The sequence below is a fragment of the Canis lupus genome, chromosome 8 (genome assembly GCF_011100685.1).
Source record: "Canis lupus familiaris isolate Mischka breed German Shepherd chromosome 8, alternate assembly UU_Cfam_GSD_1.0, whole genome shotgun sequence".
NCBI classification, from domain to species: domain Eukaryota; kingdom Metazoa; phylum Chordata; class Mammalia; order Carnivora; family Canidae; genus Canis; species Canis lupus.
In genome coordinates, this window is record NC_049229.1 from 51,615,344 (window position 1) to 51,638,999 (window position 23,656).

Here is a 23,656-nt window from a genome sequence, read left to right on the forward strand (position 1 = left end):
TGGTTCTGTTGTCTCATCTAACTAATGGAGAATTGCATCCTACAGGTAGCTGTACTTTATCAATTAAATGAAATAACACAGATGAGAGGACTTTGATATCACAAGAACTACACCTTGTAAAGTTTGATTTCATACTTTGACTTGGCAAGTAGGGAAACTCTAGCTAAAAATAGCTCAATTTGTGGTTGTGTGTCTTGTCTAAAACATAACATATGTATTATTTTACCTTTGCCAAGCTTGGTGTTCCCAAGAGTCTCATTATTTGAGATGAAGCAGAATTTTCAGAATGTAACATTAAGGCCCAGAAGACTGGTTTTTCCTTTTCTTTCTTCTTCTTTTTTTTAATCCTCTGAAAGCTAGCAGATGTGAGAAAGCAGTGGGGCTTTGCCATTACTCATTTATTACTATTGTAGCTGATGTGCTGAGACCTCTGTCTGAGAACAGAGGAGCTTCAGTCAAGTGTAAGTTCTCTAAGGTCAATTGTTGAGGCAAGAAGAATCAGACTTGATTTGGTCGAGTTCTTTCAGAATACTGTGTCAACTGCACATTTTTGTTTAATCTAAACTAAGCCTGATTGCCTGAGATATCTATACCTCCTTCCCTGGGGAAATTCCTTGAGAAGCTAACAGTGTTCTTTTGTGTAGATAAAGATCCCTTGTGACAGGTTATGAGACTCCTCTCAGGGCACATATTTTATTCTTATTATGGTTATTTGGAATTTGTTGAACATCGGTTATATATGAGATGGCATTGTACATGCTTTCAGTCACACCACTCAGCTGTGAACCATGTCAAGACAGGAGTTGCACCCATTATGCCTGGCATATAGAAGGTACATAATAAGTATTTATGGAGTGTATACATTTATCAAGTAATTATTGGGTACCATTTTTGTATTGTAACTGAACTTAGTGGCTCTTTATAAGCTGTCATCTCCATGATTGGAGACCTTATAATCTAGGAAGGGGGATGATATCTATAAGTGAACAAGTACAGCTCAGGTCACTGTGTATTCAGTGCCACTGACTAAATGTTCTAATTGAGTAGAATTAGAGGAGAGAGATAAATTTTAGGTGGAAGTCAATTTCAGAGGAGAATTGATATTTGAACTGGGCCTCGATACAGTAAATGTGTGAATTGAGAGGAAGAGGAGACATGACAAAGAAGGGAAAAATCCAATTACAACTCTGTATTGTTCTTGGTCTGAAGGACAAATTACAGACGAGAACCCAAAAGTGCTTTCCTCTTTCTGCTGGATGTTAGCTACGCTTCTTCTGGCTGTAAAGATGCCAGTAGTCATTCCTGACAGAATTGCAGTGGACACAGAACACTTCCTCCCTGGGATTTGCTCCCATTTGGATAGAATAAAGGTATAAACTGCTCAGCACCTAATGAACCCTGAAAGACTCTTAAACTGTGTTAAATCACACACACACAGGAATTGTACTCTTGTCAGAAATAGATAGGAACATTCTGCTGCCACGTACATGGCTCAGGCATGAATGAGGCATTGATTATTGTGGAAAACTCACCCTTTTTTTTTAAAGGTTTTATTTATTTATTCATGAGAGAGAGAGAGAGAGGCAGAGACACAGGCAGAGGGAGAAGCAGGCTCCACGCAGGGAGCCCGATGTGGGACTCGATCCCAGGACTCCAGGATCATGCACTGGACCGAAGGCAGGCACTAAACCACTGAGCCACCCAGGGATCCCTCATCCATTTTTTTGTAGTGAAATAACCCTGAGCATGGACAGAATCTAGGGGAGGCCTCTAGAATTAATTTTCCCCTGCACACAATTATATTGAAGCATCTCTCAATTATGTATGTTGAGACAAAGGAACAGTTTCCCAATTGCAAATTATCAATCAGAAAGGATGTTCCTGAACATTTTGAAACAAGCCTCATAAAAACGCGAAGATATCTCTGATGGTTTCATATACACAAAACCTAAAGTAAATGAAGTCTGTATGGACACACACACACACACACACAGACACACACGCATGCACTCACGTACCCACTGCCCAGGTATAGAGAGCAGAAAACTTCAAAAGTCCATAAGAAATGTTATTTTAATAGCTGCAAAATTAAAGACAGCTCTGAAAAAAAAAAGTGTCAGTAACAGAAATAATTAGTACTTAGTAGTAAAAATATATACATAGCAGCATGAATCTGCATTTAAATCCAGATCAAGTCAGAAAAAAGAAAGTCCATCCCATTCTGGGGGAAGCAATAGACACAATTAGAACTTCGTTAACTGATACCACCATCTCTGTGTTACATACAGAATTGTGTTTCCAAGGAATTTGGGAAGCTTTCTCCTTTGTCTGAGTATCTTAAACAGAGAACTTCCAGTGTCCTGTGGTCCTGGCATATTCTTTCTTTCCACTTAATCATTACAGTTCACTTTTCTGTAGGGCAGGTCTGGGAAATTCTTCTCTTGCTCTTGATATTTGTCTTTGTCAATTTAGTGAATAGTGGAAGCTTCCAGCTAGGTTGGGATTTCTCTCCTTGATAACTCCCGTATAGCCACTTGAACTGTTTACCCTTAGACCAGTGTCCAGTTATTTAACAAGCCCTTCTTCCCTATCTCTTTCTTCCTTTTTTCTGACCTTGCCTGCCATTTGAGGCTCTGTGTTGCCTTAAGCTGAGCTGGGCACTTTTATGTATTATTTTCTTCAAAATGGGGACATGGCAAAAGGACTTCAGAGTTTCTGTTCCAGATCACTGATACTTTGTGTGTAGTACAAAATAAGCTTTATCTTTTTAACCACAGTTACTTCACCCTCAAAAGTTCTGCCTCCACTGTTAAGCAGAATGACTGTGGATTTCACCTGGATGCACACTTCCTAGCTCCATGCTGCTATAAAAGCCGCCACAAAGACTGTCCAGATTGTCCTCAGACTATCGTGGTTCTCCATACACCCTAGTTATCAATACAAGTTTGTGTTCACTTAAACATTACCACCTCGGTTTCTTGTTCCTTGTCGTGGTTTGGTGATTTAACATGTATGTCTTTTTTTGGGTCTTGTGGGTTTACAGCTCCTACAATGGTTCTTAGCACCTACTGGGCTCTCAGTACACATTTTCTAAGTGAAACCACATGTTTGCGAATTAATTGTGTTTAAACAAATAATCTTGTAAATAAAGTGTTTGTGAAATTACTATTGTAGGTAAATGCTCTTTGGCACTATTAGCCATATGATTTTCTTGGGATCACTAAGAACATCTTGGCATGGCAACAGCTGAATCTTTTAGGAACTTCCTAGCTATCTGATATGAGAGAAGTATTATGTAGAAAGGCTCAGCAAGGCTAAGAGAAGTGAGTTGGAACTTCCTCTAGGAAGAACAGGATTGAAAAGGCTTTGACAGAGGTGTAGTTGTATTAAGAAAAAGTATACTGGGCTTATAATCAGAAAATCTGGTTGGGAATACCAGCTTTGTCACTGGCTGTATGGTCTGCAGTAAGCCACTGATCCTATTTGAATCTATTTCTTCCCTAACATGGATATACTAGGCTCTTTGTCATGTTCTTCCTAAATGAAATAATATACATAAAAGTTAAACCAAACAGACATGTGCATTTTGCTATAATAATTATTTTTTAAAAGATTTATTTATTCTTGAGAGACACAGACTGAGAGAGAGAGGCAGAGACATAGGCAGAGGGAGAAGCAGGCTCCTCGCAGAGAGCCTGATGTGGAATTCGATCCTGGATCCCAGGATCATGATCTGAGCCGAAGGCAGGCGCCCGACCACTGAGCTACCCAGGTGTCCCTATAATAATTATTCTTAAGGATTTTATAATACCTCTTATAAACAACTTGTAAATACAAATATAACTATACATTTGTATACATTGGCACATGCAATATCCCTATATCTCCCAAATTAGCAAATCATAATCAGGGGGAAAAACAGCTTTATTCTGAGGTTTGTCCCAATTAAGTCCTTCAATCTGTATCTGAAGTGGGGAAACCCACCCCACCTGTCCTCAGTCATTAGCTTATTTTGTTGCCTTTGGTAATTTATTTGATAACTGTTTAAACAGGAGCTAACTCTATGATGACGAAGGTCTCTTCTGTTCACAGGTGTCTCCCCAGAACCTAGCAGATTTCCTGGTATAAAAAAAACACTCCATAAGTGTCTGGAATAAATAAAGGAATGAATGTGTTAACCTCACAGAGCTCTAAAATCTGGTAGAATTTAGATCAGCAGATATATACGAAAAACCTACAATATACCAGGGACTATTCTAAATAATACCAGGATGAATCAGACACAGTTCCCACCTTGGAGGACCACATAGTTAGTGGGGGAGACAGCTAAGATAAATGGGTATAATTTTCATAAAAGAGTAGTAAAAAGAGGCATTCAGAAGTTCATCAGGGCTGTTGAGAAGGACTTAGCATATTCTAGGGTTCAGGAAAGTTCTGTGAAGGAGCTAATGCCCAAGGTGAGTCTTAAAGACAAAGAGAAGCAGACACTGCAGAACAGAGGTAGTGGTGCTCCAGGATGATGGGCAGTTTTGGTAAAGGCATGGGGACAGGACTCAGTAGAATCTGGGTGAAGAACTCACAATTTGCTAATTTCAGGTCACAGATTCTAAGATGAAGAATTTTGAAAATGTAGATACGAAGTTAAGTAGGCACCAGGTCATAGAGAACTTCATTTCACCCGTGGACTTTATTTTCTAGGCCAATAGGGGGGTATTGAAGGAACTCAAGTAGTAGCATGACACAGTCAGATTGGCATCTTATCCAATAGGCTTTAATTTACTTGAGAACACTGCATCTACTACTTCCAACTGGTGTATGTTTTTGCCCTAGGAAGTTGAAGATCGTGGTTAGGAGGGTTGATCCATTGACTGTGGCATTGGGCCCGGAGGGTATCTTTCAGAATCTTAAAATTTCTATAGGGAAGCACTTCTTTCTGACTCTCATTTCAGTTTCCAGTGACCCTCCCTGTCAAGATGAACATTTCTCCTATTCTTTGTCCTTGGCATCATTGAGCTGTTATTGTGGGATGAAGCACAGTATAGTAGAGGAAAGCCAAGTCCCGACTGAGGTCAACAATAGTGTTTCTATTGGATTGACTAGGACCATGGGGAGGGACCTTCCTCAAGCCCATCATGGTACCCTCCTATGTGATGGGATCTTTCCTGTTGTTGGATTTGATTCTTTGCACACCATCTTCCTTTCTCCTCAGTCTGTTACTTCCCCTCCAGTATGTTGGTTCTCTGTTTCCATCTTCCATGTGCCCAGGGAGAAGCTCCGTGCTGCTGAGGTGTCTGAGATAGCCTGGTGCATCTCACCTCTCTTTCCTTATGGAGTCTCTAATGGGGAGGAGGGAGAAGCAGGAGAATCAGGAGCGTGGAACACATATTTAAAGGAAAAAGGATTGGGTAGAGCATCATTGTGCACATTACATCCCACATCCCTTTGTGATTATTAGCCATTTAAAACCGAATGGGATTTTGCAGCCAGAGATAGTCTCTGAACAGATGATTAATGGTTTAATCTGTAATAACTTTACATTTTATAGAACCCTGATAGGAGTCCACATCTGGTGAGCCAAGCTATTTAAGGCTGTGTTAATTCTGTTAATTGCTATACGTTTATTTGAATTGCTGGCACCTGCGGGCTTTGGGATAATGTGTTTGTTGTTGCCTTTTTTTTTTTAATATACTCATTTTATCCCATCTCACTGTCTTTTGCTGCTGCTGTCTCTTATGTTATAATAATTTCTCTTCTGCTTTTTCTTTTGTATTGTCCTCGCTTCCTCACTCACTATACTTTTTTCCTACCCACCCTAGCCCCTGCCATCTTCATTTTCTCTACCTTCGTGCTGCTCTAGCTGTTGTGTTGGTTTCCTTCCTGATTTAAATTGATGTGTTCATAATCAGGTAAATTAGGTCATGGCATTGGGACTAAAAAATCCCCTTTTTCCTAGCGTTGAAAATATTGCATGGCCCCAGGGTGAGCTGAGACCAAGTGAGGGTTTTTGAGTCAGCATGGGAGATGAGCAAAGAAGCACAAGTCCAGGTTTGAATTTTGTCTTGACTCATTCATTACCAGCTGTGTACTAAGAGCAAGTCATTTGACTGCTCTTAGCCTCTGTCTTTGCATCAGATAATAAGACCTACCTCAGGCATTTTTATGTCAAGAGCAAATGGGACTAATCAAATGGACGTGCTTTATAAACTGTAAAGCACTGTGCAGATGCTTATGTTATTATTTGTTATATAATGAAACCAAATTGATTAGATCTGGCCAAGAAGCCACATACTGCTCCTTGCTGTTTCTGCAATTTAAAAATTGCAGAAGTTAGGAGAGTCCAATGTAGTTTAATAAGAGCAACTGAATTTGAACCTGACCTCTATATCTCGTTATTTTTTCCCTAAGATTTTATTTATTTGAGATAGAAAGAGTACATGAGCAGGGAGAAGGGGCAGAGGGAGAGGGAGAAGCAGGCTTTCCACTGAACAGAAAGCCCGACATAGAGCTCAATCCCAGGACTCTGGGATCATGACCTGAGCTGAAGGCAGACACTTAACCAGCTGAGCTACTCAGGCACCTCTCCAGATCTCATTCTAATGCTAATTAGAAAATCATATCATCTCTTTGGACATCCATGTCTTTATCTGTAAAATGAGAGTAGTGATCACCACTAAACCAAATGCACACTACTGTGGAAAACTTCTAGTGTAGAATTACAAGTTATTGCTTATGAAATTTTGGATAGCAAAGTAGGATCTAGCTTCCTACTCTTAGGAAGATGTGCAAAGGAGCACTGTGTGGGCTTGGAGGAAAGCATGCCTTTCCTCCAAATGGAGGAACCAATACAAACAGGAGACCAAGAAGGATGAGATTCCAACAAGGTAGAAACAAGTAGAAACATGAGTCAGAGACTGGGAAATAGAAGCTGTAGCAGAAGAAGATAAGAGAGAAATGGTATCTCAGGAGCTGCCTATTGCATTGATCATAGAAGTTGGCAGTTTTGGTGGGTAAAAGATCAAGTGTTAGCAATGCCATATGCATCAGCTTAAGAATGAAGTTTTTATAAAGAGAATAAATTGGATCTTCTGGAAGAGAGATTACTTCCTAGAGTATAAGGAATCTTTTTTAAAAAATATTTTATTTATTTGAGAGAAAGAATGAGAGAGTACATGAGCAGGCTGAGGGAGAGGCAGACTCCCCAGTGAGCAGGGAGCCCTGCTTACATGAGCCTTATTTGAGACTCGATCCTGGGACCCCAGGATCATGACCTGAGCCAAAGGCAGATGCTTAAGCAACTGAGCCACACAGGCATCCCATTTCTCCTTCTTTTGAATAAAGATTTTTATTTCCTTTCATTTTCAGTCTAGTGGTTCCATGGTGCTGACTCCACTTCTGGCTCCCTTGGTAAGCATGGGAGTTCTGAGTCAATTAGAGACTTCCATTCCCTTGGCCATGGTTATTTTGTTCATAGGTGGGTGCCTAACCTGATTTGAATCAGTGACATACAAGCTCAGGACTTTAGTTTATATGCTATAGGGAGGTAGTTTCTGTCCTTTGCGTTAGAACTTGGGATGATATAAAACTGAGTTTCTGGCTACCATCTTGCCAACACATAGAGGCCAAAACTGAAGCCAGAATGGAGAAAAGCAGAGCCAAAAGATGGGGAGAAACTAGATCCTGGTGACATGGTTAAGGGCCTGGATCAAACATTCTTCAAACTAGAGTACCCCTGATTTCCAGCCAAGACTGAGTAATCCCTTCTTTTGTCTAAACCAATAGGAGCTGGATTTTCTGTCATTTGCAACATATAGTCCTAAGTGATGTAAAATAATCTTCTTACTCCTATTTTGCCCCCATCTTCTCTGACAAGAAAATAGATCTTTGGACAGGAAAAGATAGACAAAGGATAAGAAAGTTAATATTAGAGGCTGTTAGCACCTAATTGCTCTGCATTCATTCAGATTTCTTGAGATAGATGAATGATATCCAAGGATATGGGGAGAATTTGTAAATAAGATTTTTTTAAACTAGTTGTGGTTTTTGAGAAATGGAAGATAATGGTGAAGTTCCTCAATACTAAAGATGGAAAAAAGTGTACATAATGTGAGCTATGGGCATCTGAGCTTCATTGGAATTGGGGAAAGGTTTTGGAGTGCATTATTAACAGAAGTTTGACCCCATAGAAGAGAAAAAAAGTGATCAGCAGAACCTCAGTTATTCACCAGAAACACAAAAAGTAAGCCATATCACACAAACCAAGCTCACATTTCCCTTCCATATTGTTACCATACTTACAACTCAGGAAAGCATAACTAAATATCAGTATTTGGCAATACATTCTGTGATATCTTCGTTGACAAAATGGGGAGAAAGAAATTGAATTTTAGAAGCTAGTCAGTAAAGGAGTAACTATTTAAACATACCAATGAGTCTTTTTTTAAAAGATGTTATTTATTTATTCATGAGAGACAGAGTGAGAGGCAGAGACACAGGCAGAGGGAGAAGCAGGCTCCCTCTGGGGAGCCTGACGTAGGACTCGATCCCAGGACCCTGGGATCATGATCTGGGCTAAGGCAGACACTCAACCACTGAGCCATCCAGGCACTCCAAATATACCAATGAGTCTTGATGGAAGGATCTGTTTGACCTATATGGAAGATTCAGGTTGATGTCACAGTACTGCTTCTTATTTAATGTTTATATTAGGGACTTGAGGACAGGTAAGAGTGCATGGTCATCAACTTTTTGAATAGCAGGAAGCTGAGGATGATAGAAAATATGTGCCTACATGACTTGAGGCTGAATTAATAGAGGTGTGATCTATAAAACAAAGGAGGTGGACACTTTTATACTATAATTTATTGACTAAGAAAGCAGGCTCTAGAGCTAGAGTTCTTGGCTTCAAAGCCTAGCTCTACTCATACTAGCTGTGGAATGCTGGGCAAGTTACTTAACCTTCTGCATGCCTCATTCTGATTATTTATTAAATAAGAATAATTATACCTGTTTCATAAGGTTGTGGTGAATATTAACTGAGATAGTAAATGTAAAGCCCTTAAAATGATGCTTGATACATAGAAAACTTTTGGTAGACTTTTAAAATTAAAGTATGGTTGACATACAACTATAGTTATATTAATTTTAGGTGTATGATACAATGATTCAATAACTCAATGTGACACTGCTTAACACAAGTGTAGGTACTATTGGTCACCATGCAATGCTGTTACAATACGATTGACTATATTCCCTATGCTGTACCTTTCCTCCCTGTGACTTATTCATTCTGTAACTGTGAGCCTATCCTATTCCCCTTCACCCATTTTGTCCATCCTTGTGCCCTTTAGCAACCACTAGTTTTATTCTCTGTATTTATGGGTCTGTTTCAGTGCTTTTATTATTCTTTATTGTTTTTCTTTTTTTAGATTCCACATAGAAGTAAAGTAATATGGTATTTATCTTTTTCTGACTTTTTGCAATTAGCATTAATACCCTCTAGGTTCATCCATGTTGTCACAAAAGACGAGATCTCATTCTTTTTTTACAGCTGCATAATATTCCATTGTAAATATATACCATGTCTTCTTTAGTCATTTATCTCTTGATGGACACTCAGGTTGCTTCCATATCTTGGCTATTGTAAGTAATGCTGCAATAAAGATAGGAGTGCATATATATTTTTTTGAATTAGTGTTTTTGTTCCCTTTGGGTAAATACCCTGTAGTAGAATTACTGAATCAAATGGTATATCTTTTAAAAAATATTTTGAAGAATCTTTTTATACTTTAAAATGGTGATTTTTATTGTATAAAATTATGTCTCAATGTAGCTACTACTTCAAAAAAGATTATATGATTGATTTGAGACACAGTGTATGTGCCAAGCATTGAGAAGGCCTAGGATTTAAGATGAGGAAGATAGACATGGACCCTGCCTCATGGAGCTGGACTCCTCAGGAATGTCACAGCACCTAATCACTCTTCACTAGATTTACTTTTATTTTTGTTTTGTTTTGTTTTTATTGAAGTTTGATTTGCCAACATATAGTGTAACACCCAGTGCTCATGCTATCAAGTGCCCTCCTTAGTGCCCATCACCCAGTTACCCAACCCCCCTGCCCACCAATTTGCCCCAGTGGCCACATCCTTGCCAGCCTTGTTATCTCTCATTTCTTATTTCTAGCCATTCTGACAAGTATAAGGTAACTCATTGTGGTTTTGATTTGCATTTCCCTGATGATAAGTGATGTTGACCATCCTTTCATGTGTCTGTTGGCCATCTGTATGTCTTCTTTGGAAAAATGTTTATTCAATTCTCTGCCGATTGTTTTAATTGGATATTTTTTTGGTGTTCTTTATATATTCTTTATATTAACCTCTTATCAGATATATTGTTTGCAAATATCTTCTCCCATTCAATAGGTTGCCTTTTTATTTTGTTGATGGTTTGTTCACTGTGCAAAAGCTTTTTATTTTGGTGTGGTCCCAGTAGTTTACTTTTGCTTTTGTTTCCCTTGCCTGAGGACACATATGTAGAATAATGTTACTAAGGTTGATGTCCAAGAAATTACTTTCTATGTTTTATTCTAGGAGTTTTATGGCTTCAGGTCTCCATTTCAGTCTTTAATCCATTTTGAGTTTATTTTTGCGTATGGTGTGAGAAAGTAGCCCCATTTCATTCTTTTGCATGTCACATCCCTCTATGTGTCTTTCTTTATGCCAGTACCATACTGTTTTGATTATTATAGCTATGCATTATATCTTGAAATCTGGGATTGCAATATCTCCAGTTTAGTTCTTCTTTCTAAAGATTGCTTGGGGTATTCAGGGTCTTTTGTGGTTTTATACAGACTTTAGGATTATTTGTTTTAGTCCTGTGAAAAATACTATTGATTTTTTGATAGGGATGGTATTGTCTCTGTGTATTGCTTTGGGTAGCATGGACATTTTAACAATATTAATTTTTCCAATCCATGAGCATGGTATATCTTTCCATTTGTTTGTGTCATCTTCAATTTCTTTCATCAATGTTTTATAAAAGTTTTCAGAGTATAGATCTTTTACCTCTTTGGTTAAGTTTATTCCTAGGTATTTTACTCTATTTTGGTACAATTGTAAATGAGATTGTTTTATTAATTTCTCTTTCTGCTACTTTGCTATTATTATATAGAAATACAGCATATTTCTGTATAATAATTTTACTGAATTCATTTGTTAATTCTAGTAGTTTTTTGGAAGATTGGTAAATTGTTTTCAACATCATCATCACTATGTGCTAATATGATTACTGGAAATATTTCTATTCCATTCTGGATATAAAGCTTTTAAAAAGGGACACCTGAGTGGCTCAGTGGTTGAGCTTCTGCCTTCGGCTGGGAGTGTGATCCCCAGGCCCTGGGATCAAGTCCCACATCAGGCTCCCTGTGAGGAGCCTGCTTCTCCCTCTGCCTCTGCCTCTGCCTCTCTCTCTCTCTCTCTCTGTGCCTCTCATAAATAAATAAAAATCATTTAAAAAAAGCTTTTAAAATAATAGCTAATTGATATATTAGAACATGTTTAGAATTGAGCTGTGAAAAAGATGAAGGACTTGAGTCTGACATAGTAGTTGGCTGAGGGGTGCGTGGGTGGCTCAGTTGGTTAAGTGTCTGCCTTTGGCTCAGATCATGATCCCAGAGTCCTGGGATCAAGCCCCACATCAGGCTCCCTGCTCAGTGGGGAGTCTGCTTCTTCCTCTCCCTCTGCCACTCCCCCTGCTTTTATGTTCTCTTTCTTTCTCTCTCAAATAAACAAAATCTTAAAAAAGAAAAGTAGTTGAATGATCCAGGGGTATTTAACCTGAGGAAGAAAAGGTGCCTGAGCCCAGGTGTTGGCTTCATACATGAAGGACTATCCTATAGAAGTGGGATTACATGTGGTTCCTCAGAGAGAAATAAGGCAAATGAATGGCAGCTGGTTACTTAATACAAAGAAGACATTCCAGTGAGAGTTGTTCAAAGCTGCTTTTAAAGTAATGCATTCTTTATCACTCAAGGCACTGAGGAGAGTTTCGGCAACTACCTTGCTGAGTTTGTAGGAGAGGTTATAGCATCAAATGAGTAGATACTGTTGATTTTTTAGTTTCCTTCCAAACACAAGATTCTAAACTCTTCAGTGAACAAGCCTTCTGAAAAGAAACAAAGAGACCAATTAATTAGACCAGATTTATCATGTTGAAGACTTTCCTAATTAATCTCCAAATCATTGACTTAAACACATCCCACTGAGACTCATAGGATTGTTCTTATGGTAGGATTTGAGGTTCTCAGCCAGTGCCATGATCTATAATTATTTCTCTTTCCTCAGACCTCTACTGGCACCATGTCCAAAACCATTATAACCACAACAACTGAAATCATAATAGCAATGGTAAAGACTAACAATTACTGAGCACTTAACAGTGTAAATGCATGCGGAGTGTAGGTCTACATGGTTAAATGTTTCATACATATTTCCTCATTTAATTCTCACAACAAACTGGTGAGGTGGACCCTATTATCATTACTAATGTAAATTTAAGGAGATGAAATTCTTGTTCAGGGTCACACAGTTCAACTTAGCAAAGGCTAGAGTTACTGTGGAAACACTGCTGCCATCTTGATTCCTGCTGCCTCCTACACCAACTCAGTCAAAGGACCTGGTAAAGAAGAAAAGGAAATAAGGTTGGTGATTCTGTGGTTAAACCTACTTTAGGGACTGGTCTTTCACTACTATTTAGAGGCTCTATTTCATAGGATAGGTCATTTAATCAGTCAAAAAATTTCTTGCTGGGAGACTGGATACAATTACCTATTTCTTTCACCTTGCAATTGAGTGTTCTGAGAAGAAGGTGGTTTTTGCTTGATTTCCCACTTTGGCTGGGCAAATTGGTATTGCTCAACCTGTTAATGGAGGAATGATTTTCATTATGGGACCTGAGTAGTTCCTCTCAGTATAAATACCAGGCAGTTGAATACCTTTATTTTGAAATGTGTGGCACATCTCGACTTTTGTTCCAGCCAAGTATTTTCTGTGAAGTTGGAGCTATTTGCCTCCAGTGCCCCTAGAAAGCCAGAATGAAAAGCAGCTACATTTTAGGCTTATTATGATTTTTTAGTTTGATTCTGAGAGCCTCTTATTTAGCTTTGCAATTTTTTTTTCTCTTTGGGATAAATTCAGTGGAACTCATTGCTTTCTAAAAATGTCACTTATTTACAGCAAATGTAATCTACCACAACATTCCCACTGAGACAAAATCTCTTGTGTCTTCAAATGCCTCAAAGGAGACCAAAAACCCCAGTTCTTGTACACATATACCTACAGGGATAAAGTAATCATTGAGCTAATTAATTAGCTAATGTTTTTTTTTTTTTGCTAATGTTTTTTTTAATTGCTTTGCAAATGCAGAAATGACTGTTCCATTAGTGTTACGTGCTTTTGTAACCTTGTGTTCTGTCCCGCATGTGGACAGTGTGCCATATAGTTTCTGCATAGATTTCAAAGAGATATAAGGACACATTTTTCACTTCACAAATCAGTAAAAATGTAGCACAGGGCAGTAACATTGCACACCAATTATCAACCAATAAAATTCTTCTCTCTCCCTCAGATCTTTCTCACCAGCCAGTTTGGTCTGGCTCATATTTCATGGAGAAAAGAGAAACTATGTAGCCAATGCTTACTAAGTTTTCTCCTTCCATTTTCAGATTTACCTTCAAATATACTTCTTGCTACCTTCTCTTCTGTCTTATAGGAAGAGCTCTCCTCCTCCTCCTCTTGGAGTTTAGCTATTGTTGTCTTTTGGCTCTTTTGAGATGAGCTGCTTTAAGGAGTTCTTCTCTTCTAGTTATCTTAGATCTCTCATCATGTCTTTTCTGTTCCCTCAGCTAGTGACATGCTGAATATCTTTTCCATGATTCTGTTTCCTGCTGAATTTACAACTTAGCACACTTTTTACTTTCATCGAAAAACCGCTGGGGACTGTTGGATATCTGTTCCATCTTATCTATTGCATAGCTACTCCTTTACCCTTTGTAGTTGCATGCCCAACTCTGAAGGAGCATATCCACCCTCAGCACTTTGGTAGAATTGTTTTCCTGGTTTACCTTGCTTAAGTGAGGAGCACTTTACTATATGATCTCACAGCTGTTAGTTCTTAACTCCATTGCTTAATAATTGGTAATATATTCCTTACTACAAAGTGCTTTAATGATCTGTGTTCATATATTTCCTTAGTAGAAGGGGGTTCTAGAAGGCAGGGATTGGATTTATATAGATTGAATAGTCACTTTAGAGGGAAACATAGGGGCAGCCATGGCGGCCCAGCAGGTTAACACCGCCTTCAGCCTGGGGTGTGATCCTGGAGACCCGGGATCGAGTCCCACATGCAGGGAGCATGAAGCCTGCTTCTTCCTCTGCCTGTGTCTCTGCCTCTCTCTCTCTCTCTCTCTCTGTCCGTAATAAATAAATAAATAAATAAATAAATAAATAAATAAATAAATAAATAAAATCTTTAAAAAATAGAGGGAAACATAGGTCCTGGCATATAAGTATATGGAAATATTCTTCAATAAGTTAGTAAATATTTGTGAACATCAGCAATGGAATTATTACTCTAAATTTCCAATTTCTGGGGTCACCTGGATAACTCAATCGGTTAAGCATCTGCCTTCAGCTTAGGTTGTGTTCCTGGGGTCCTGGGATCAGGATGCAGGGCTCCCTGCTTGGCAGAGAGTCTGCTTCTTCCTCTCCTTCTGCCCTGCTCGTGCTCTCTCTCTCTCTCTCTCTCTCTCTCTTTCTCTTTCTCAAAAAAATAACATCTTTAAAAATACTTTAAAAAATATCCAATTTCAGTGTATATCCATTTTCTCAACAGCATGTCACTCATTCATTTATTCATGAGTGCAGTGAATATTCACAGAGTGACTGGTCTGTTATAAAATCTGTCCTGATTGTTAGAGAATGTGGTGAATGAGACCACATATAAGATCTCTGAGTCTGTGAAATTCATGTTGGAGGAGACAAAGAGAAAATGTGTAAATAACTCATTGAGATACTTTAAAGTTAATGGTAAGTGGTATGAAGGAAATCAAAGAGAAAAATGGGTGGTGAGGAGGTTGGGTCTCCATCATCAGACTGAATGGTCAGGAAGGGACTCTTGGGGGAGGTGATAATTTTTTGTCATTGTTTTTATACAGAGGGAGGAAGGGAGGGAGGAGGGGCAGAGGGTGAGGGAGAGAGGGTCTTAAGTAAGCATCATACTCAGCACCAAACCCAATACAGGGCTCCATCTTACGACCCTGAGATGATGACCTGAGCTGAAATCAAGAGTCAGACACTTAACCAACTGAGCCAGGCAGGCGCCCTTTGGAGTGGGTGATAATTAAGCTAAGACCTGAGATGAAGAATCAGGCCATCCCAGTCAGAGGAAGCTGTAGGCACAGAAAGGACATCAGGTGAGGAAAGCTGGGAGCGTTCAAGATCTGGCCAGGAGACCGCTGTAATCATGGTGGCTGTGGCTCAGTGGGGGATGTGGTGAGAGTAACAAAATGTTTGTGATTAGACAGCCTGCTTTTCTGAGAAGGTCCAAGCTGGCACTGTCTTGCCAGCATATCAAGCTTGTCTCCCCCTCTGGGTCATCTGCCTATTTATCTCCTCCTATCCAGAGGATAAAGGATCTCTCTTTTTTGGTAAGGTCAACTCTTCACTTGTGTTCACCATTTAATTCCCTCCTGTCACCTCCCAGAGTCTACTCTTCATTCACACTTATTCTTCCTCATACCTACTAATCTTTGCCTATTTGTTCGTTCCTTACAGGCTACAAGCACAATGCTATTCTATCCTCACATAAAACCCTTCCCTTGACCTACACCTCCTTCACCTGAGAGAGAGAAAGAATGCTTCCCCCCCCACCCCCCATCCCCAGAGATGGTAGTAAAGAAGGCAAAACACAAAATGGTTTTGAGGTTTGAGAAACGAATGGTGAGAAAACTCAGCTGCAGTGACTCTGGTCTCCTCTAGAGGAGAGGCGAGGCAGGGTGCTGAATGTGAGAAGAAAAGAGGTAACCCAGTGGGTTTGGAACAGAGGGTACTGCTGTCACCACCCATGCATTTATGTTGGGAGCCTCAAGTAAGCTTTGGTCTTTCCTTTCCACTGGCTGTCCTCCTTTTGCCCTCATCTAATCCACTAAACAACCCCACTGACAATTCCTTTGTTATATTTCTCACTGGACCCTCTCTCACTTCTCCCTCCATCCTGTACCCGGCCTGTCGCTGTCGCTTCATCGTGAACCTCCCACCCTGTTTCTTTCAGAGCACATCTTTCTTAGCCTCCTGCTCATGGCTTTCCATCATTTAGCTTCACCTATGTCCCTGCTTCCTCATACTTCCCATCTCTGTTTAACCAGAATGGCTATTTCTTCATATTCTGAATATACATTTGAGTTCTTGCTTCTGAAACTTCTTTACTTGGGTCCCCTAGCTAAGGATTTCACCATTTTTCTCTGCTCTCTGCTCTCTGCACTCTTCTCTCTGTCTCTTGCCCATGCTTCTGGGACTCATCTCATGGTCATCTGCCTGACTGATCATGTGGTTTTTCTCACATCTGAATTCCACACATGCTATATGGTGCAGTGTGTATGAAGCTCAGGCTTTGGAGCCAGAGTTCCAGGTTTAAATTTTTGTTCTGCCATTTACTATCTGTGTGCCATTGGAAAAATTATTTAGCTTCTCTCAGTTTCTTCATCTATAAAATGAGTATCTTAAAAACTCTAATAGATACTATTAGGAGGATCAAATGAGATAATGCAATATCAATCCATGGTGAATACTCAATAAATATTAGCTGTTGCTGTCATTTATTTGGTTTTTAAAATGCCCTGCTTTCATTTGTTAGCTTTTCTAGCAGGCATATAATTCCTTTGAGGCAGAGAGGTTTTTGTAGTTTCAGCAATACTGTGTATACTGTAGGTTTATTAAAGAGAGTTGAAAGTAATTTATATCCCTTGAATGAATTTCTTGATTGATTAGAAGGAAGTCGATATATCTCCATACTATAGTTTAACCCCAGTCGAAATGATCCCACCTGCAAAATGAAAACAATTTCTTCTTTATAGATGGTAAAAAAATCACATTCATGGGTAAATGAAATATATGTGCATATGAAATATGAATGCAGCAATTTCCTATTTTTTAAATTCCTCATAATCAAATGGGGTTGTGATGAACTTTATCTTTCTTAGCATACCTTTTCTTCATAGATATTTTTAGTACCAACAGTTTTGATAGGTGATGTTTAAAATGCTGAAGGAAATGAAACCTAGTTGTAACATTGGGTAGTATCTTGATGATCACCAACATTCCTTTCAAGTCTAAATTCTTATAAAATTTAAATTGCTTTGAAATGTCTCACAATCCTTGAATTACCTTTAAGCGGCTCATCTAGTGAGCTTCTGTTATGTTCTAGGCAGGGTGTTTGGAACACAAAGTGAACTGGACACAGTTCATTCCTTTGGGAGAACTTACAGTTCAGAGGTTAGTGGTTTTCTCTGTAAGGGACCAAGCTAGTGGTTCTCAACTGGGGACAGTTCTTGACCCCAAGGAACGTATGACAATGTCCAGGACACTTTCGGTTGTTGTTGTTTTAAAGATTGTATTTATTTATTCATGAGAGACACAGGCAGAGGGAGAAGCAGGCTCCCTGTGGGGAGCCTGATGTGGGACTTGATCCCAGGACCCTGGGATCATGACCTGAGCCAAAGACAGGTACTCAACCACTGACCCACCCAGGTGACCCCATTTTTGAGGGGGTCCATGGGGGATGGGTGAAGGGGAGAGGAGATGAGGTGATGGGGTAGGAGTACTACTGGCATATAGTGGGTAGAAGCTGAGGCTGTTGCTATACATACTACAATGCAAGGACAGCCCCTCTATGACAAATTATCCAGCCCCGAATTTCAATAGTGTCAACACTGAGTAGCTCTGGACCAGATAGTAAATAGTAAATGCATAGATAAATATGGTTTTGTGGACCATAGAGTCTCCATCATACTACCAAACTCTGCCTTTGTAGCATGGAAGCAGCCATAGATAATGTGTAAACAGATGGGTGTTCCTGTGTTCCAGTAAACTAACTGCATACACAGGAAGTGCCTTTTGTCCCAGGGCTCTAGTTTGCTGACCCCTGCTCCTCTGGTTGAAATGACCAAAACAGATAATTACTATGTATTATAATGAGCTATATGATCAAAATTTTCATGGGTTTACAATGAAGCTCACATTAAGGACAGTTAGCTGAACCTCAGTTATCAGAGATGGTTTTTCTAAAGAAGAAAGTACATAAACAGAACTTTTTTGTTTGTTTCTCTAAGAGTGAGAAGTTAGACAGACAGAACAATTCCAGAAAGAGGGAATAGCATCAGCAGAGACATAAAAATGTGAAATAGCATGGTGAGCGTGGGGGAACTAATAATAAGAATAAAGGTAAACAGGAACGGGAGTGGTGGCAGTAGTAGTAGTGGCAGCTAATTTAGTGAGTGCTTATTGTATACCAGGAACTCGCCTAAGTACTTCACATGTGCTAACTCATTTCATGGAAACAGAACTCAGCATGGCTAGGGTGCTATGAGATCAGTGTGTATGGACATATGTGTATGCACCAGGGCTAGAACTTTATTCTGTAAAGTAAGTAGTAAAACTAGGAATGAGATGAGCAGCATGGAAGACATCAAGAAGACTTCTCAACTTGACTGGACATTAGAGGTAAAGCCAGAGAGAGGTCACAAGTTTCTGGCTGGCATGATATTAATGGAATATAGAGACACTGGAGGAGAGGCAAGCTTTTTTTTTTTTTAAGATTTTAATTAATTAATTAATTAATTAATTAATTTATTTATTTATTTATGTATTTGAGAGAGAGAGAGAGAGAGCAGGAATGGGGAGGAGAGGGAGAAGCAGGCTCCCTACTGAGCAGGGAAACTGACATGGGTCTCAATCCCAGGACCCTGGGATCATGACCTGAGCCAAACTAACTGATGCCCAACTAACTGAGCCACCCCGGTGCCCCTAGGAGAGGCAAGCTTAATAGAGAAAGTGCTGTTTACTTTTGAATGTGTTGTATTGTAAGTACTTGTGTTATCTGGACATCAGGGTCAAATTTAGATGGCTGGAGCTGTGACTATAGTCAGAATATAAGGAATATAGTTAAATCAGTTGCAGTTGATGAACTCTGGTAAGCAAGCACATCAAATTGGAAAATGGATTTAAAAAAAATCCTGAAAGTCACCAACATTTAAGAAAAGGTTAGATTTCAAAGGAAAAGTTAGAGAAGTGAGGAGAACCAGAGAAAGTGCTATCATAGAAGCCAAGAAAGTAGAAAGTTTCCAGGTGGATGGTGTAGTCAGTAGATCCTAGTGTCTGAAAGGATCGCTAAGTCAAGAACTGAAAGTGCCATTGTAGCTGAGAAAGCAGAGGTCATGGGTAGTTTTGTTTTACTTTTGAATCCAAGAGACTTAATCATTTTGAAATTCAGAGGTAAAAAAGCCAGTAGATATGGAGAAGTTAAATATATAAGAAGCACAAATGTAGAAACAACATCCCAGGAGATTATGCCAAACTTTTATATTCATCAAGTAATGTACATACAAGAAATCTTACTAAAAAGTAGTTTGTAGACTAAATTTTTTTAAAAAAGGCATTCCTTTATGTAATCATTCAATAATTCATGTATTATTTTTATATTCCCCTTCCCTCAATTAGTTCTATCATTAGATTTTACTGAAATTATGGACCTGAGGGGCTTGCCACATTTTTGTTATAAAATTTAAAAGCCATCCTTGTAGAACAGGAAAACTTTGGGAACATTTTAATATGATTAGCAAATAGGACACAAACCTCGTAGATTTGAAACTTGAAGACACCAAAGAATATCTAGAAGACAATGTCAGTTCAGTTTGTTCAGTTCAATTTAAGTCATTCATTGACTGTCATACATTTTTATTAAGGGTCATATGACAGGTTTTCTTTTTTTCTCTCAGACAGCTTCTATCTTAACTGCTTTGTACGTTTATTGCTCAAAGGATTTACAGCGACTATGAATGTAGTTGATGGGAAAAGATTTGCATAAACAAAGCACTTGAAGAATCTAATCATGAGGAAATGTAACAGTGTTGTTATCACATAGCAGAATCAGTGGCATCGAGAATGTGTTACTAAAGCCTTTCAGGAAAGGAGAGTCTAGCATGTACTGGAATATTGGGAGCACCTACATCCACTGGCTCTGCCTGCATGGTCTTTTCTAGAGAGAATTTCACTATATTACTCTTTAAAAAAAAAAAGATTTTATTTGAGAGAGAGAGAAAGAAAGAAAGAAACAATGAGGGAGAGAACATGAGCGGAGTGGGGGAGGCAGGCAGAGGGAGAGAGAAGCAGATTCCTTGTTGAGCAGGGTGCTGGATTAGGTGCTCCATCTCAGGACTCCAGGATCATGACCTGAGCCAAAGGCAGACTCCTAACCAACCAAGCCACGCAAGCACCCTTCACTAAATTACTCTTAACTGAAGAGCAGATGCAAATGATGAAGGACGGGGCAATCCAAAGCATCAAAATACTGTTTGCTCCACGAGGACTGATCATGTCTTATCTATCTTTGTATCCCTCTTGGCCAAGGCACCATGGCTATTTATAATGTGCACAGGTAATACTGAATTGATTACATTTGGCCGTTGGATTAGGGCAGCTGAGGATGGCTGAGCCATGTGCTTTGTGGATGCTTTCCAAATAATGGTGTTAATGACAAAAAGTAGGAAGGTCCAAGAGAAAGTAACCTGTGAGAACTCCACCTATGGATGGCTGGGAGTGAAAGACCCTTGCAAAAAGAAGAGTAGATGTTGCTTGCACTATCAGTGAGGAATTGGCCACACCCACTGGACTCCTCCCTCCATTATAGCTGTAGTGACTCATAAAACATGCATCCTGTGTGAATGAGTGGACCAATTCTGGCTTAAAGTGGACAGACAAAAAAGAAGTAGCCAAAGCTTCCACCATAGCAGTTTCTTATGAAAGAAATTGGTTTTTAAAGATGAAGCTTATATGAAAAAAAAAATAAAGTGAAATCCACAAAACTGGTTCTCACCTCTAAGGGTTTATCACACTGGCAGTTTCATTGAAAATAATGTTGAGAATGACTGCTCTGTGATTTTTGCTAGCTTTTAGTCCCTATAGGCAAAAAAGCATTTCTGAAAGAGATTTGAAAATTGTGGACTCTGATAACACTGCTAGTTGTCAGGTTTTTCTCTAATGAACAGCTTATCAGTAAATGTGCTCAGTGGTTAATTACCACATTAGGCTTATTGGCATAAAGTGTAGTAGAATGCCCATTATCCTTATGCAAATTTAGATTTACTGCAAGTTAAATCCTGTGACCTGAAATCTAAGTTGCTTGTCATAAATTAACAGACTTGTGTACTAACCCTGCTGGGATTGGCAGGGACTAAGGACCCCAGGAGTGGGGTGAATGAATCAAGCTTGGACAGGTGGGGCTCACTCTTTGGAATGTCTCACAAAGGCTGATAAGAGCTAATTGTGCTGTAGATGCTGTTTGGTGTTTTTGTTTTGTTTTGATTTAGTTTCATTTTACAGAGCAGCCAGGCAGTCCAAGCAATGATTCAAGCAGCTGTTAATGTCCTGGGGTGTCATCCACCAGGTGGCGTGGGGCATTTGGAGGTCGTAGGATTCAGGTTGAAACTATGCTTTGGTTCCAAGAGACCTTTCAAGTTAGGGGTGTGGATCCTAAGATAAAGATTCAGATTCTCAGGTATCTCTATCAGCTCAGGCTGCTATAACAAATACTGCAGACTATGTGGCTTAAACCATAGACATTCATTTCTCACAGTTGAGGCTGGGGTGTCCAAGATGACAGTGCTTTCAGAGTTGATGTCTGATGAGGACCTTCTTCCTGGTTTGTAGGTGGCTGTCTTCTTGCTGTGTCCACAGATGGTGGAGAGATATCATCTCTCTTGTGTCTCTTTTTTTAAGGATATTAATTCCATCTTGAAAGCTTCACCATCATGACTTCATTACCTTCCAAAGGCCCCATCTCTGAAAACCATCTCACAGAGGATTAGGGCTTCACCATGTGAAGTGGGGCTAGGAATGGGGAGACACAAACATTCAGGCCAAACCAGGGATGACTTGGGAAGCAGAGCAGGGAAGCCCCAATCTAATAAGACTAGGCTCACAGTTGTCTCAGGTGTTTCAAGGGAATGGAGCACAAGGCAGCATATTCAAGAAAAAGTAGGCCTATAGTAGGCCTATAGAAGGCCACTATTACACAGTGGTCAGAAGGGAGCCCATAGCTCAAGAGTGCCCCCTTGGTTTGCAGACCTAATTCCACACTTTCATCAGAAACTGAGGCAGAGACTGTCTTTCTTCCAATGGATAGTCTTTCCTCCTTTATCGAATATTAGTTGACCATAAAGTTCAGGGTCCGCTTCTGGGTTCTCTATTCTGTTCCATTGATCTATGTGTCTGTTTTTGTGCCAGTACCACACTGTCTTGATGACCACAGCTTTGTAGTACAACCTGAAATCTGGCATTGTGATGCCGCCAGATATGGTTTTCTTTTTTAAAATTCCCCTGGCTATTCGGGGTCTTTTCTGATTCCACACAAATCTTAAAATAATTTGTTCTAACTCTCTGAAGAAAGTCCATGGTATTTTGATAGGGATTGCATTAAACGTGTATAATGCCCTGGGTAACATTGACATTTTCACAATATTAATTCTTCCAATCCATGAGCATGGAATATTTTTCCATCTCTTTGTGTCTTCCTCAATTTCTTTCAGAAGTGTTCTATAGTTTTTAGGGTATAGATCCTTTACATCTTTGGTTAGGTTTATTCCTAGGTATCTTATGCTTTTGGGTGCAATTGTAAATGGGATTGACTCCTTAATTTCTCTTTCTTCAGTCTCCTTGTTAGTGTATAGAAATGCCACTGATTTCTGGGCATTGATTTTGTATCCTGCCACGCTACCAAATTGCTGTATGAGTTCTAGCAATCTTGGGGTGGAGACTTTTGGGTTTTCTATGTAGAGTATCATGTCATCGGCGAAGAGGGAGAGTTTGACTTCTTCTTTGCCAATTTGAATGCCTTTAATGTCTTTTTGTTGTCTGATTGCTGAGGCTAGGACTTCCAGTACTATGTTGAATAGTAGTGGTGAGAGTGGACATCCCTGTCTTGTTCCTGATCTTAGGGGAAAGGCTCCCAGTGCTTCCCCACTGAGAATGATATTTGCTGCGGGCTTTTCGTAGATGGCTTTTAAGATGTTGAGGAATGTTCCCTCTATCCCTACACTCTGAAGAGTTTTGATCAGAAATGGATGCTGTATTTTGTCAAATGCTTTCTCTGCATCTAATGAGAGGATCATATGGTTCTTGGTTTTTCTCTTGCTGATATGATGAATAATAGTGAAAGGGAATATAAGGGAAGGGAGAAGAAATGTGTGGGAAATATCAGAAAGGGAGAAGAATGTAAAGACTGCTAACTCTGGGAAACGAACTAGGGGTGGTAGAAGGGGAGGAGGGCGGGGGGTAGGAGTGAATGGGTGACGGGCACTGGGGGTTATTCTGTATGTTAGTAAATTGAA

At 39.5% G+C, this 23,656-nt stretch overlaps 1 protein-coding gene across 23 annotated transcripts in view; it reads left to right on the forward strand.

Annotated features, from left to right (window-relative positions):
* Window positions 1–23,656, forward strand: part of NRXN3 (neurexin 3) — a 1,532,396-nt gene that overhangs the window by 448,406 nt on the left and 1,060,334 nt on the right. The window lies entirely within an intron of this gene.